Source organism: Triticum urartu, unplaced genomic scaffold, assembly GCF_056163025.1.
Source record: "Triticum urartu cultivar PI428250 unplaced genomic scaffold, HENAU_Tu73 scaffold2, whole genome shotgun sequence".
In the NCBI taxonomy this organism is placed as follows: domain Eukaryota; kingdom Viridiplantae; phylum Streptophyta; class Magnoliopsida; order Poales; family Poaceae; genus Triticum; species Triticum urartu.
Window position 1 is genome coordinate 6306915 of NW_028260368.1, and position 14914 is coordinate 6321828.

The window sequence follows — 14914 nt, forward strand, 5'->3', positions numbered from 1 at the left end:
AGAAAAAGCAAATTTGATTAATGCTACTTCTATTAGTTTGGAACAATTGGAAAAGTCTAAAAACGAAACCCTTTATTTTGAAAAACAAAGGGCAATGAATCAGGTCCGACAGCGGGTTTTCCAACAGGCCGTACAAGGAGCTCTAGGAACTCTGAATAGTTGTTTGAATACCGAGTTACATTTCCGTACGATTCGTGCTAATATTGGCATTCTCGGGTCCCTGGAATGGAAGAAATAATTAAATTAATTAGGCCTTGAACTTCTACTTTCGTTTAGAATTTAGGCATTATTTTTCCCCTTGCTTCCGAAAAAAGAGTCAAGAAACACTAATGGCAACCCTTCGAGTCGACGAAATTCATAAAATTCTCCGCGAACGTATTGAACAATATAATAGGAAAGTAGGGATTGAGAATATAGGTCGCGTAGTTCAAGTGGGGGATGGGATTGCTCGTATTATAGGTCTTGGTGAAATAATGTCAGGTGAATTAGTCGAATTTGCAGAAGGTACTAGGGGTATTGCTCTGAATTTGGAATCCAAAAATGTTGGGATTGTATTAATGGGCGATGGGTTGATGATACAAGAGGGAAGTTTTGTAAAAGCAACAGGAAGAATTGCTCAGATACCCGTGAGTGAGGCTTACTTGGGTCGTGTTGTAAATGCTCTGGCTAAACCTATTGATGGGAAAGGCGAAATTATAGCTTCCGAATCTCGCTTAATTGAATCTCCTGCTCCAAGTATAATTTCCAGGCGTTCCGTATACGAACCTCTTCAAACAGGGCTTATTGCTATCGATTCGATGATCCCTATAGGGCGCGGTCAGCGAGAGTTAATTATTGGGGACAGACAGACTGGCAAAACAGCAGTAGCCACAGATACAATTCTCAATCAAAAAGGGCAAGGTGTAATATGTGTTTATGTAGCTATCGGTCAAAGAGCATCCTCCGTAGCTCAAGTAGTAACTACTTTCCATGAGGAGGGGGCCATGGAATACACTATTGTAGTAGCTGAAATGGCGGATTCACCTGCTACATTACAATACCTCGCTCCTTATACGGGAGCAGCCCTGGCTGAGTATTTTATGTACCGCGAACGGCATACTTTAATAATTTATGATGATCTCTCCAAACAGGCACAAGCTTATCGCCAAATGTCCCTTCTATTAAGAAGACCTCCCGGACGTGAGGCTTATCCAGGGGATGTTTTTTATTTGCATTCACGCCTTTTAGAAAGAGCCGCTAAATTAAATTCTCTTTTAGGCGAAGGAAGTATGACCGCTTTACCAATAGTTGAGACTCAATCTGGAGACGTTTCCGCCTATATTCCTACTAATGTAATCTCCATTACAGATGGACAAATATTCTTATCTGCGGATCTATTCAATGCCGGAATTCGACCCGCTATTAATGTGGGTATTTCTGTTTCCAGAGTAGGATCCGCGGCTCAAATTAAAGCCATGAAACAAGTAGCTGGCAAATCAAAATTGGAACTAGCGCAATTCGCAGAGTTACAAGCCTTTGCACAATTCGCCTCTGCTCTCGATAAAACAAGTCAGAATCAATTGGCAAGGGGTCGACGATTAAGGGAATTGCTTAAACAATCCCAGGCAAATCCTCTCCCAGTGGAAGAGCAGATAGCTACTATTTATACCGGAACAAGAGGATATCTTGATTCGTTAGAAATTGAACAGGTAAATAAATTTCTGGATGAGTTACGTAAACATCTAAAAGATACTAAACCTCAATTCCAAGAAATTATATCTTCTAGCAAGACATTCACCGAGCAAGCGGAAATCCTTTTGAAGGAAGCTATTCAGGAACAGCTGGAACGGTTTTCTCTTCAGTAACAAATAAATTTTGCATGTCTACTCTTGTTAGTAGAATAGGAATCGTTGAGAAAGCTTTTTCATTTGAATCATGCAAAAAAGTTTTCTTTGTTTTTAGTTTAGTATAGTTATTTAAAGAATAGATAGAAATAAGATTGCGTCCAATAGGATTTGAACCTATACCAAAGGTTTAGAAGACCTCTGTCCTATCCATTAGACAATGGACGCTTTTCTTTCATATTTTATTCTTTCTTTTATTTTTTTGCTTCTTCCGAGAAAAAACTGTTAGACCAAAACTCTTTTAGGAAATCAAAAAATCCAGATACAAATGCATGATGTATATATTATATCATGCATATATCATAAAGAAGGAGTATGGAGGCGGTAGTGGGAATCGAACCCGCAACCCCAAGGTTATGAGCCTTATGAGCTACCAAACTGCTCTATACTCTTAAACTAAAGAGGGGTAACTAGTGGATAAAAGAGGGTTGGATACGCCCCTCTACCAATATCTATACAAATAGAATAGTCCATTTATACAGAATGGTAAAGAGGGCTCCTCTATGATTATCAATTCCAGAAATCCATACAAATACGAAAGGGTATTTTATCCTTACCAACTGGATCTTGTTGCACCCGGTAACAAACATTCATAAACCATTTCTCGAAGTACGTGTCCGGATAGCCCAAAATGTCGATAGTTAGCTCTAGGTCTTCCGGTCAAAAAACAACGTCGATGAAGGCGTGTAGGTGCACTATTACGCGGTAGGGATTGCAATTTTTCTCGCATTTTCGTTTTTTCACTCAAACTCAAGGGAGAAACTTTGCTTCTTATCTTTTTTTTTAAAGATTGACGAATCAAATGATATTTCTGTTCTAATTTCTGCCGCTTCTTCTCCCTCTGAATCAAACTTTTTTTTGCCATAATGTGTCGTTGCTATTATTACCAAGTATACGGTTCTAATCCTAGATGGAAAAATAAATAGAAAAAGAAATCTAAAAAGGCAGATCCTCCCTCTCTATCAAGAGTAATGAACTAGGTGCTGATACAGTACAAAAAAACAAACTAAATTAACCAAACTTGCCTGATGTTGAGGCAATCAAGAAAGCTGCATAAGTGAATATATAACCCACGGAAAAGTGAGCTAATCCAACCAATCTTGCTTGCACAATGGAAAGAGCCACGGGCTTATCTCTCCAGCGAATTAAATTAGCTAAAGGTGTGCGTTCATGAGCCCATGCTAAAGTCTCAATTAATTCCTGCCAATACCCCCGCCAGGAAATTAAGAACATAAATCCAGTAGCCCAAACAAGATGTCCAAATAAGAACATCCACGCCCATACCGATAAACTATTCATCCCAAAAGGATTATATCCATTGATAAGTTGTGAAGAGTTTAACCATAGGTAATCTCTTAACCATCCCATCAAATAAGTGGAGGATTCATTAAATTGTGAAACGTTGCCCTGCCATAATGTGATATGTTTCCAATGCCAATAAAAAGTAACCCACCCAATGGTATTTAACATCCAGAAAACTGCCAAATAAAATGCGTCCCAAGCAGAAATATCACAAGTACCGCCGCGCCCTGGGCCGTCACAAGGAAAACTATATCCAAAATCCTTTTTATCTGGCATTAATTTGGAACCGCGTGCATCTAAAGCGCCCTTTACTAAAATCAATGTAGTTGTATGCAAACCTAGAGCAATAGCATGATGAACCAAGAAATCCCCAGGTCCTATTGTTAAGAAAAGCGAATTACTATTCTCATTAACAGCATTCAACCATCCGGGCAACCATAGGCTTCGACCCGCATTGAAAGCGGGGCCATTCGTTGAAGATAAGAGTATATCGAACCCATATGTCGTCTTGCCATGAGCAGATTGTATCCATTGGGCAAATATAGGTTCGATCAAGATTTGCTTTTCTGGAGTACCAAAAGCAAGCATGACGTCGTTATGAACATAAAGGCCCAAGGTATGGAATCCTAGAAAGAGGCTAGCCCAACTTAAATGAGATATGATAGCTTCTTTATGGTCTAACATTCTTGCCAATACATTATCCTCATTCTGTTCCGGATTGTAATCCCTAATGAAAAAAATAGCTCCATGAGCAAAAGCCCCTGTCATGATGAACCCTGCAATATATTGGTGATGAGTATATAAAGCAGCTTGAGTAGTAAAGTCTTGTGCTATGAATGCATAAGGAGGTAAAGAGTACATATGTTGAGCTACTAAGGAAGTAATAACCCCTAAAGAAGCTAGAGCAAGACCTAACTGAAAATGAATCGAATTGTTGATTGTGTCATAAAGGCCCTTATGCCCACGCCCTAATCGACCCCCCGGAGGAGTATGCGCTTCTAAAAGATCTTTAATACTGTGCCCAATTCCGAAGTTAGTTCGATACATGTGACCGGCAATGAGAAAAATAAATGCAATAGCTAAATGATGGTGAGCCATATCGGTCAGCCACAAACTTTGTGTTTGTGGATGGAATCCCCCAAGAAGAGTTAGAATGGCAGTTCCCGCTCCTTGAGCGGTACCAAATAAATGATTACTCGAATCAGGGTTTTGGGCATAAAGATTCCATTGACCCGTCAAAAGGGGTCCCAACCCCTGGGGATAGGGTAATACATCTAAGAAATTATTCCATCGAACGTACTCCCCCCTGGATGCGGGAATAGCAACATGAACTAAATGTCCTGTCCAAGCCAAAGAACTTACCCCGAAAAGTCCTGACAAATGATGATTGAGACGAGATTCCGCGTTTTTGAACCACGAAAGGCTTGGTTTCCATTTGGGTTGTAGATGTAACCAACCCGCTATTAAGGACAGCGTAGAAAGAAATAATAGAAAAAGAGCTCCAGTATAAAGATCCTCATTGGTGCGTAATCCTATTGTATACCACCACTGATAAACTCCAGAATAAGCAATATTCACTGGACCAGCAGCACCTCCTCGAGTAAAGGCTTCCACAGCGGGTTGACCAAAATGAGGATCCCAAATCGCATGAGCAATAGGTCTTACGTGTAAAGGATCCTGTATCCATGATTCAAAATTTCCTTGCCAAGCTACATGAAACAGATTTCCGGACGTCCATAGAAAGATTATTGCTAATTGCCCAAAGTGAGAAGCAAAAATGTTCTGATAAAGACGTTCTTCAGTAATATCATCATGACTTTCGAAATCATGTGCGGTAGCAATACCAAACCAAATACGACGAGTAGTGGGGTCCTGAGCTAAGCCTTGGCTAAACCTGGGAAATCTTAATTCCATAATGCCTTTCAAATCCTCCTAGCCACTATCCTACTGCAATAATTCTCGCTAAGAAGAATGCCCATGTCGTGGCAATTCCACCCAGAAGGTAATGGGTTACTCCTACAGCGCGTCCTTGTATAATGCTCAAGGCTCTAGGCTGAGTAGCAGGAGCAACTTTTAATTTGTTATGAGCCCAAACGATAGATTCAATGAGTTCTTGCCAATAACCACGGCCGCTGAATAAAAACATTAAACTGAAGGCCCAGACAAAATGAGCACCTAAGAAAAAAAGACCATATGCAGATAATGAAGAACCATAAGACTGAATGACTTGCGATGCCTGTGCCCACAAGAAATCTCGAAGCCACCCATTAATCGTAATGGAACTCTGTGCAAAGTTTCCCCCTGTAATATGAGTTACCACCCCTTGATCACTTATAGTACCCCAAACATCCGACTGCATTTTCCAACTGAAATGGAAAATGACTACCGAAATTGCATTGTACATCCAGAATAAACCTAAGAAAACATGATCCCAGGCGGATACTTGACATGTTCCCCCTCGGCCAGGCCCATCGCAAGGAAAGCGAAAACCTAGATTTGCTTTATCGGGTATCAAACGGGAACTCCGAGCAAATAAAACACCTTTCAAAAGTATTAATACAGTCACATGTATGGTAAATGCATGAATGTGATGGACTAAAAAATCTGCGGTTCCTAATGGAATAGGTAACAAAGCCACTTTGCCACCTACTGCTACTAACTCGCCGCCTCCCCACGTTAAGCTAGTACTTGTTGTTGCACCAGGAGCTGTTACGCCAGGCGCAGTAGCATGGATATTTTGTACCCATTGAGCAAAGATAGGTTGTAATTGTATGGCAGTATCCGAAAACATATCTTGTGGACGGCCTAAAGCACTCATGGTATCATTATGAATGTACAAGCCAAAACTGTGAAAACCTAGAAATATACATACCCAGTTAAGGTGGGATATGATTGCATCGCGGTGTCTAAGGACGCGATCTAATAGATCGTTGTATCGAGTAGTTGGATCATAGTCTCTTACCATAAAAATTGCTGCATGTGCAGCAGCACCGACTATTAGAAATCCGCCAATCCACATGTGGTGTGTGAACAAGGAAAGTTGTGTACCATAGTCAGTAGCTAGGTATGGATAGGGAGGCATAGAATACATATGATGAGCTACAACAATGGTTGTAGAGCCTAGCATAGCTAGGTTAAGAGATAATTGAGCATGCCATGACGTTGTTAAGATTTCATAAAGACCCTTATGGCCTTGTCCTGTAAATGGGCCCTTGTGAGCCTCCAAAATATCTTTAAGTCCATGGCCAATACCCCAATTGGTCCTATACATATGACCTGCGATTAGGAAAAGAATAGCAATAGCTAAATGATGGTGCGCAATATCGGTCAGCCAGAGACCACCGGTTACTGGATCTAGTCCTCCGCGAAAAGTCAGAAATTCTGCGTATTTGGACCAATTTAAAGTGAAAAAAGGGGTTGCTCCTTCGGCAAAACTAGGATAAAGTTGAGCCAAAAGGTCCCGATTCAAGATAAATTCATGAGGAAGTGGTATCTCTTTAGGATCCACCCCAGCGTCAAGAAATTGGTTAATTGGTAAAGATACATGAATTTGGTGCCCCGCCCAAGAAAGAGACCCAAGTCCTAATAATCCCGCTAAGTGGTGATTCAACATGGATTCTACATCTTGGAACCAGGCCAATTTGGGAGCGGCTTTGTGATAATGGAACCAACCAGCAAAAAGCATTAACGCTGCAAAAATCAATGCACCAATTGCAGTACAATAGAGTTGTAATTCACTAGTTATTCCAGATGCTCGCCAAAGCTGAAAAAAACCAGAGGTTATTTGGATTCCTCGGAAACCCCCGCCTACATCACCATTCAATATTTCTTGCCCTACTATAGGCCAAACTACCTGAGCACTGGGTCCAATGTGAGTAGGATCACTTAGCCATGCTTCATAATTGGAAAAACGGGCGCCATGAAAGTACATGCCACTCAACCAAAGAAAGATAATGGAAAGTTGCCCGAAATGAGCACTAAAGACTTTTCGAGAAATCTCCTCCAAATCACCAGTATGACTATCGAAATCGTGAGCATCAGCATGTAGGTTCCAGATCCAAGTGGTAGTATCAGGGCCCTTAGCTAGTGTTCTTGAGAAATGGCCGGGTCTGGCCCATTCCTCAAAAGATGTTTTTACAGGATCCCTATCCACAACAATTTTTACTTCTGGTTCCGGCGAACGAATAATCATTAAGTCCTCCTCTTTCCGGACAAGACATACAAAGAGACCCGCCAACTGTCTTTTTAGTGAATCTTTGAAAGATATATATTTTGAAAGATAGATTTTGAAAGATAGATTTTGAAAGATAGATATTGTGATTAGTTCTTTTCTTTACTATCTACCATCCTTCTATTTTTTTTTTAGTTATTCACTGGAGCAATTATATATTGAAGTCAATCCGAGGCAAGTGTTCGGGTCTATTATGACATAAAGATTAGGTGCCTAACGGACATTGTTTATCTTGAAAAACAAATATTTCTCGACGTAAGAAAAAAATCTTTTTTATTTTTAATTTAAGAAACTAGTGTATTTTTTTTGAGGGCATAAGCTCCTATCTATATCTACTTTCCTTGAGCATAATATAGGGTTTTTTATTTGATTCTAAATTCCAAGATAACTCATTAGAATTATTAATAAGATGGTCCTAATATATTAGCAATATTTAGATTGCCCCCTCTTTTTATTCACTTTATTACTTCTATTCTAGACCCTATCCCTATGGTTTATTCTTATGAAATATCATATAAAATAGAAGGTATAAGAAATGGATATAATGAAATTCTTGATTCGATCTTACGACCTAATTTATTTGATTAATGGATCAACAACCAAACCACCCATTTTATGAAAAAGAAGGAGCATGGTCTTATTCAAATTCAAAGCGCTTCGTAATCTTCAACCAGTTCTGTGCTTCAATATAATTTCCCGGAGTAAGCGCTATAGCTTGTTTCCAATATTCAGCAGCTTGATCAAACCAAGCTTCCGCAATTTCCGAATCACCCTGTAGAATGGCCTGTTCTCCTCGGTCGGAATAGGAAGTTCCTTCCCTTAGAACCGTACTTGAGAGTTTCCTACCTCATACGGCTCAGAAATTGCTATCTGAATTTCCCCTATCTTAACTGAATTCGATTTATCAAAAATCGATCCAATTTGTTCTTGGGTTAAGCAGAAGAAATTAATTACCTAAGTTTCAAACCCTAATTTTTATCAATAATCAGTTTGATCTTTTTTCCCACCTTCAGAAGAATGAAGCATAGATAGATATAGAGCCTTCGTTCAAATTTTCTGAGAGGTAACTATCCCGGTTTCATATATGAAATCTCTATAGAATCCTTGAAAAAGACTTTTTTCCATAAGAAAGAAAAAAGAACTTACTATCTTTGGGATCTGATACTACACCGCTGCTTAATCCCTTAGTGGATCGGCTCTATTACATAAGCGGATTCCTAAATTTTGCCCCATATCATGGGATAAGTAAGCAGTTTTTTTTAGTTGTATCGACCCAGTCGCTCACTAATTGATCTTTACGGTGCTTTCTCTATCAATTTGAGAAACTTTATCCATAGAGTAGTAGTATAGGCCATACTTTCTTCGTTTTTTGATTCTCGTGAAGTGTCCTTCCTTCCTACAGCTGATAGGGAAAAATCGTTGTTTTTACGATCCCTATGTAGAAAGCCCTTTTTTTCTAGTATTTACTAGAAAATTTGATCCTCTCTTTTTTTTTTTTCTTTCTATAGTGGAGATAGTCGCACGTAATGACAGATCACGGCCATATTATTAAAAGCTTGCGGTAAGAAGGGGTTTCGTTCTAGTGCCCGGAAATAATATTCCAAAGCCTTTGTATGCTCTCCATTGCTTGTGTGTATAAGGCCTATGTTATAGAGTATATAACTTCGATCATAGGGATCGATTTCTAGTCGCGTAGCTTCATAATAATTTTGCAAAGCTTCCGCATAATTTCCTTCGGATTGAGCCAACATCCGTTACGGTCGTTCATTCTATTCAAAAAATCTCCGTTCCAAAACCGTACATGAGGTTTTCATCTCATACGGCTCCTCCCTTCTGTACATAATAGTACTAAGCGAAATAATCTATAGAATCAAAATAGAATTAGTCCCGTCTCATTATGAACCGAAAGGGGCTGGTATTTTTCCAAGAAATCTCTAGCCAACCTTCCCACAAGAGGTTTTTCTTAACACCAATGAATTCTATTAATGCTAGAGGAAAACGATAGCTCCAATAATTTCTTTGTTCTCAACGCCTCCTATTTAGAGGAATTAGCTACTTCAACGATCTTTGATGGTTATAGGGGTATCCAAAGTACAAACCTGATGGTTGTTTGTTATCCCAACCATTCTTCCCAGCCCTGATACCGATCAGGAAAGGGGTAATTTCTAACAAAGTTTTTCTCTTGTTGATTCCTATTTCTAGGTGTAGTGCTTTTCTCCCCTATGCTGCCTACGGATACTAATAGAGTAGGATTGGCCTGTAATCCATACCATACCATATCCTGTAGGTGTAACCTTTCGCTCAATACTCAAATCTACAATTGAAGTATCTGAAGCCGCATCAATCGAGGATACACGACGGAAGGAATTGTTAGTTCGCCTCACCTTCCCGAAGCGTGGGTTTGTTTGCTTTACAAATTTGGTTCTCTCTATGCCAACCCCCTCCTCTTTTTCGTAAGACTGAGGTATAGGTAGGGCTAAAAAAAAGCAAAAAAAAGAGTCAAATCGCACCATCTCTATAATAAGTAAATGCCTTTTTTTCTCCTGAGGTTGTCGGAATTATTCGCAATAAAATATTGGCTACAATTGAGGAGGTCTTATCAATGAAATTTCCATTTCCACGGGATCTAGGCATAATTCCCAACCCATTCTATATAGAATTGTTTTCATTCCTTCACAAAATAACATAAAAACAAACACATTCGATTCTTATAATTATAAATAGATTGATCCATATGCTCTACTCTAAATCCATATGCTTTAAATGGATAAGAGAGATATGGATTTTCCGCCTCAGCTCAAATTGTATCCTTTTCCTTCTGCTTGGACACGAAGAGATATGAAATATTTGACTAAGACTGGATTTCATTCCACTTTCCTATTTCTGAACAACAACTTATGTTATCAACTATTTCGTGTTTTCAAAGTTATTAATTGTCTCATACCCTATTTTTGATTTCGATAGTATGGTGTAGCGTATCTTATGCAAACGGAATTCTAAGGTTTCTTTATTTTATTATGCAATAAGAAGAATTCTTCCATTTTCTTTTTCTTTAGTTGCGGGAAAACCCAAATTAAAACTTTTATTTTATAGCGAGCGCAATTTCTAGTAAAAAATCCTGTATCCTTCCACTTAGATCAAAAGGAATTTTTCCAATAGAACTATGGAACCCCCGAGTGGTTGCGGTTGTACCTGTACTGCAGGAATAAGAAAACTCGCTATTCACTCAGTTTATTTTCCATAATAAGTTATGTAGGAGAGATGGCCGAGCGGTTCAAGGCGTAGCATTGGAACTGCTATGTAGACTTTTGTTTACCGAGGGTTCGAATCCCTCTCTTTCCGTTTTTCTTAATTCATCAACGTTAAGGATCACAATGTATCAAATCAAATAACAATTTTTTCCAGCAATAATATAATATCTTATATTATCTTATTTTGATTTAATAGAAATTAGAAATTCTCTATAGCAAATTACTGTGGTATGTAAAATACACATAGAGGAAAAAAGAAAAAAGGATCCTAATCCTAGGGTTAATCAATTTTAGCTAGTTGATGGGAAAATACAAATTAATGGTAATGGTCTTAGGGCGATTTAGTTCGGGGAAAGGGGAAGGGGAAGAAAATTCTATGAACCTTTCCTTTTTTCGTTAAGTTCAAGTCTGACGAGAGTAATATTCTACAACTAACAACTCATTTATTTTGAGACCGACCCACTTCCTATCTAGGATTTTATTTACTAGTCCTTTATATTCCAACGTGTCAATCGCCAAATGCTTTGGCAATTTCCCCGGGTCCGATGAAGCAATATAATTTTGAACCAGACCTTTTGATCTTTGGTTATCTTTCGTAGTAATAATATCTCGGGGTTTGCAACGAAAACTTGGTATATTGACTATACGACCATTAACTAAAATATGTCTATGGTTGACTAATTGGCGGGCCCCAGGAATGGTTGAAGCCATACCCAATCGAAAAAGGATATTATCCAAACGCATTTCAAGTAATTGTAGTAAAACCTGGCCTGTTGACCTTTTTGCTTTTCCAGCGATATGTACATATCTAAGTAATTGTCGTTCTGTCAGACCATAATGAAAACGCAATTTCTGTTTTTCTTGAAGACGAATACGATATTGCTCCTTTTTCCCAGAATTGAATTTTTTTTTAAGATTACTTCCGGATTTAGGTGTTTTTCTAGTGAGTCCTGGTAAAGCTCCCAGACGGCGTATTTTTTTTAAACGAGGTCCTCGATAACGGGACATGAAGACTCCTTTTTTTATTTTATTGAAATTTCATTTTACACAATTAATTTCATTGTATTTACATTACAGAATACATCGAAATTAAAACTGAATTAAACTACAGGATAAACAGAGTAAAATCAACTAAAGTACCCCAAAAAATGGAATTTCATCAAAATCTTTTTTTTTTGTATATATATTATTTATTTTATTGTTTTGTATCTAGCAAAATTGTAAGGTAAAAAACATAAAAGATCCTGGATTCTCCATTTAATTCGGAAAAAAAGAGATTCTTGTTCGTAGAACATCGATAGAGAAAAAAAAGCCGACTATCGGATTTGAACCGATGACCCTCGCATTACAAATGCGATGCTCTAACCTCTGAGCTAAGTGGGCTTACATAACGGAAATAGTGTAACAAATAGAAATAGGTATAGTATAGGAAATCCGTAAAATCTCAGATATTAGTTATTAATCTTAGCTATTAACTAGTTCTAAATTTGAAGTTATACTTATAAAAATAAAAAAATACTAAAACTTCTTAAAGATAAAGTTAGCTTGATATGCTTAACTATAGGATATTAAAAAATAAAATTATAGAATTTATTGGTATTTTCATTCGATCATTATAGACTTTATTATTTGTTAATAATTTGAGGATTAATATTTCACTAAGGGGAACATAGAGTCAGAGTAAATAAAATTGCTAATTCTGATTAGAAAAAAAGAATAAATATCAAGCGTTATAGTATAATTTTGAATACTATAAAAAAGTAAGACGGGAGGTGGGGGAGATAAAAACTTTTGGATATATTGATTCGGATTGAATTGCAAATACATCAAGGATAGAATCAATTCAATTCTGAATTGCAATAAGCAAGCGAGGTCTCTCAAATAGAGTCGAACTGAACTGCTAGACTACGTTGAGTGATGAACTCAATGATTCAAAAAAAAAACTAAGAGATGGATGAAATTACACAAGGAATCCTGGTCTCAAAGAAGAGGGAAATGGGGATATGGCGAAATCGGTAGACGCTACGGACTTGATTGTATTGAGCCTTGGTATGGAAACCTGCTAAGTGGTAACTTCCAAATTCAGAGAAACCCTGGAATTAAAAAAGGGCAATCCTGAGCCAAATCCGTGTTTTGAGAAAACAAGGGGTTCTCGAACTAGAATACAAAGGAAAAGGATAGGTGCAGAGACTCAATGGAAGCTGTTCTAACGAATCGAGTTAATTACGTTGTGTTGTTAGTGGAATTCCTTCTAGTTCTAAATTAGAGAAAGAGGGGTTTTATACCTTATACATTTAATAAACACGTATAGATACTGACATAGCAAACGATTAATCACAGAACTCATATTATATTCTAATTATAATATAGGTTCTTTATCTTTTTTAAAAATGAAATTAGAAATGATAATGATTATGAAATAAAAAACTCATATCATAATTTTTTTTTTTCATTATTGTGAATCCACTCCAATCGAATATTGAATAATCAAATTCTTCAATTAAAATTCAAAGTTTTCGAGATCTTTAAAAAAGTGGATTAATCGGACGAGGACAAAGAGAGAGTCCCATTCTACATGTCAATACTGACAACAATGAAATTTCTAGTAAAAGGAAAATCCGTCGACTTTATAAGTTGTGAGGGTTCAAGTCCCTCTATCCCCAAATCCTCTTTTATTCCCTAACTATACTATATTATTATTATTTATCCTCTTTTTTTTTTTCTTTTTATCAATGCACTTTTTTTTCTTTTTATCAATGCAATGGGTTTAAGATTCATTAGCTTTCTCATTCTACTCTTTCACAAAGGAATGCGAAGAGAACTCAATGGATCTTATCCTATTCATTGAATAGATTTCTTTTTTATTAGAGTATCGGCAAGAAATCTTGGTTATTCACTCTATTTTTAAGTTTTATTTAAGTAAACCATGCACAATGCATAGGACTACCCCCCCCATTTTCAAATTTAAAATTTGAAATACTTTAATTAATTTTTAGTCCTTTTAATTGACATAGATACAAATACTCTACTAGGATGATGCACAAGAAAAGGTCAGGATAGCTCAGTTGGTAGAGCAGAGGACTGAAAATCCTCGTGTCACCAGTTCAAATCTGGTTCCTGGCAGAGAAAAAAAAAAAAAAGATCCACCGAATAGGTATTGATCCAAATACCTCGAGATGGATTGTGATACATATTCATTAATAATATTTATTCATCTAAGTGGATAAATCTATAATATAAATATAGAGGCACTTCTTTTTCTTTTTAAAGAAGTTTTAAAATATATCTTTTCTTTATGATAAAGAAGGGGGTGAGATTCCCCTTTATTTTTTTGCGTTTCTTAATTTTGTATTCCGCTATTCCGACGAATATTTTTTTAGTCTTGCTTATCTTTATCTTATCTTATTTTCCTAGTTGTGCTAAGTAATGTGCGCGGTACAAAGTTCCTGGTAGAGAACTTCTTTGAGTCATCCTATTTTTCTGTTCATATGAAGGAAATTAATATGCGATTTTCAAAATAGGGGAATCCAAATGAAACCCTTTTTTTGCTCAGTCTATCTGGAATGCTTTTGTATAATTAGGAATTAATTATAAATAGGTATTCCGTTTCATCTAGGAAAAGAACCTAAAAATATTCCTTGACTTGAATAAAATCTGGAGTTGTGTTGTATAAGTGAGCATGAATTTCTTATCATTCAATGAGCATCTTGTATTTCATAAAAATTGGGGGTTATATAATCCTTACGTAAGGGCCAGCCTATCCAACTTTCAGGCATTAGGATACGTTTAAGGCGCGGATGATTATCATAAGAGATTCCCACCATATCATAAGATTCGCGTTCTTGAAAATCGGCACTTCTCCAAATCCAGAAGACAGACGGAATTCTAGGATTATCCTTTTGGGCAAAGACTTTTATGCAGACTTCTTCTGGATTATCTATACCATATTGTATTCTCGTAAGATGATACACGCTAGCTAAAGATCCACCGGGTGCTACATCATAAGCACATTGGGAGCGTAAATAATTGTAACCATATACATATAAAATGACAGCAATGGAATCCCAATCCCCTGCTTTTATTTGTAAAGTCTCTATTCCTCGGTGATCAAAGCCCAAAGATCTATGAACCACCTCATGTTTGACTAGCCAATTAGATAACCAACCCTGCTGCATTGTCTTCATCTCTCCCTCTTTGTATAAATATTTCACATTTCGGATGCAAGTTTGAAAGATTGCCCTGCTTTT

At 37.3% G+C, this 14914-nt stretch overlaps 4 non-coding genes across 4 annotated transcripts; 2 read left to right on the forward strand and 2 right to left on the reverse strand.

Moving 5' to 3' along the window:
* Window positions 1-1979: 1979 nt before the first annotated feature.
* Window positions 1980-2051, reverse strand: TRNAR-UCU (transfer RNA arginine (anticodon UCU)). Its single transcript has one exon. It is a non-coding gene; the product is annotated as a tRNA-Arg (tRNA).
* An 8620-nt stretch (window positions 2052-10671) lies between these two features.
* Window positions 10672-10758, forward strand: TRNAS-GGA (transfer RNA serine (anticodon GGA)). The gene has a single exon. It is a non-coding gene; the product is annotated as a tRNA-Ser (tRNA).
* Window positions 10759-11977: 1219 nt separating this feature from the next.
* On the reverse strand, window positions 11978-12050 carry TRNAT-UGU (transfer RNA threonine (anticodon UGU)). Its single transcript has one exon. It is a non-coding gene; the product is annotated as a tRNA-Thr (tRNA).
* A 1667-nt stretch (window positions 12051-13717) lies between these two features.
* On the forward strand, window positions 13718-13790 carry TRNAF-GAA (transfer RNA phenylalanine (anticodon GAA)). Its single transcript has one exon. It is a non-coding gene; the product is annotated as a tRNA-Phe (tRNA).
* Window positions 13791-14914: the final 1124 nt, after the last annotated feature.